Here is a 2374-nt window from a genome sequence, read left to right as displayed (position 1 = left end):
CAGACTTGTGAACAAGCTGCTGGGTTTTTCCAGCCTGGCTTCTATTTATAAATTTCGTCCTTCTCTTTTTTTCACTCCCCCCCCTTTTTTTTTTTTTTTTTTTTTGTCTGTCATGTCACAGTTTATTTTTGCCTCCCCCTTTCATAGTTAACATCTCTCCCCCCCTCCGTCTCCTTCTTCGCGGTTCTCTCCGAGCCTCTCTGCATCATTTCTCTCGCTCTCAGTTTCTGTCTCTTTATCACTCGCTCACCCACCTACTGTTCTCTTGGCTTTATCAGGTCAGGCAGCTGCAGCAGCAGCAGCTGTGGAAGCCTGGTAGGGGAGATAAAGGAGGTTAGGCAAAGTTTAAGGGAACTTTCGTGGAGTTACTGTACGTCTACTCTTTATGTACAGTGCAGGTACATAAAGCAGTAGTTGACTTCACAGCAATGTCGCGCTGCCTATTTAGGTCTCCGGGTTAACGTCTGGGTCTTGCTTTGAGTTGTCCTGAAATAACCCACTGATGTTTCTGCAGCTGACTCAAATTCATCATTACACAAAGCATTAAAACTTCAGCAGATTACTGAGCCAGCAGCCTGCACAGACTGTACCCGGTGTCAAAGGATTTAACCCCTCACATTCGTTTTGCTGGTATAATCCAGTGCAGAGTACAAAATGTTGCCCCGTCAGTGAGCTCGCATAATTTTTAATCCTTGCGGTCTCTTCTATTCACTGCACAAGCCAACCTTTCAATACTATAGATGGTAGAAAGCAGCAAAGGTCACGCATTCTATCTGTGTGGTGGAATGGTTATTACACGAAGGCCCCAGCATTGATATTGTATGAATGGCTTCTCCTCAGACACACTGTGTTGCCATTCTGTTGTATTTGCTGCACATTAAACTCCCGGTGGACCATTCACAGATATATAGATAGACAAACACAACATTTCTAGTCTTAGTAGTCTCGATATTGTTAAGCTTATTCCAAATTAAAGTCGGTATCGAATGTATCAAAAGAACACAAACTCGAGCTAAATTGCAAAATCTGCCTCAAAGGGCTTCAGAGTTATGATTATGATCCTCTGTTCTCAGACTCTTGTTTCACTAATTGAATAAACTTCACACAAATACCTTTGATTGGGAGAAATAGGGAACAGCAAGGCAAATCTAATATAGTAAACATCCCAGTAAAGCTGGCAGATCATTGTTATTACAGCAGTATTAAAAACATATAGGTGCCACCTTCGGTTAAGACCTATAGCACTGTGTTAAAATAAATATACAATGCAGCAATCACATGGCCAGACGAGCAAAGAAGCAAAGACCAGTCCTTTGGTAATAGTCTGCAGATGGTGGAGTGGATAGTTTCCTTGGCACGAGGACCTGCCTTGCAACATACTTAACATTGTCTCAAGAACCACAAGATTACTCTTAATCATCACACTGCCAGCTAAGTCAGCAGTCTGTTGCGTGCTGTCACCCGTCCAAACATTGTCTTTTACCAGTAGCCTTTCCCACCTCCCCTCTACTGTGGACCAGAACATCCCTTCGATGATTTATGGTAATTATGCAAATGAAACATAAGGCTTTGGAAATTAATGCTAACCCCCACCGGTCTTTTCATCGCTGGAGGATGGGTGTAACTGGAGCCAATGCTTTTGCAATCCTGTTACTGTAATACCGGGGACAATGCAAAATAAAAAAAAAAACCCAGGTCAGGAGATTAAGGATTGCCTTGAATTAGTTTAGGTTTATTGAAGCCTCATGGAGGCAGTTCACATGTTTAATCTTTTTGCTTCATTCATTAGGTGCAAATTGATTGAAAAGGCTTCCTACGCGCAGGTTTACAGTCTTTTCTTAGTCCTCCAGAGCGATGCTGGGTCTGTAGGCTGCAGATTTCATTGACATAATCCGTCCTGTCATAATCTCTCACCTAGATAAGATGTACTGTATGGTAGCAGTGCAGGTGTAGGTGTGCTGGGGCTTCGCTGTGTCTGACGTGGGCTGGGCAGAGTGACAGCCCTGACAGGATGTAAGAAGACCTCTGTGACACACCAGCCAAGGTATTGATTGACAGAATCATTAGTGACCTCGCGCCGCTCCATCACCACCTCATGTGGAGGCAGTCTGGATCTGGAAGCTACAGAATTTACCAACCGACCAAACCGATTTAAAAAGAACATTAGCATTTTCCGTCTACGCGTCCCGGCTCTTGGTTTCTTTGTAAATGTTTCAGCTGCCCTGCAGACATGTGAAGGACATTCATATGACTCTAATAATTATGTATTAGGGAGATGGAGCCTTCTGTGTAATAATGCCTGATGGGGGGGCAATGAGGTCTGACTCTCTGCTAATCACCTGCCAGCAGCATGTCAAGCCAAACATGGGCCCTT

The sequence above is a fragment of the Stegastes partitus genome, unplaced genomic scaffold, assembly GCF_000690725.1.
Source record: "Stegastes partitus isolate 25-593 unplaced genomic scaffold, Stegastes_partitus-1.0.2 Scaffold1316, whole genome shotgun sequence".
NCBI classification, from domain to species: domain Eukaryota; kingdom Metazoa; phylum Chordata; class Actinopteri; family Pomacentridae; genus Stegastes; species Stegastes partitus.
This window is presented reverse-complemented; position numbering follows the sequence as displayed.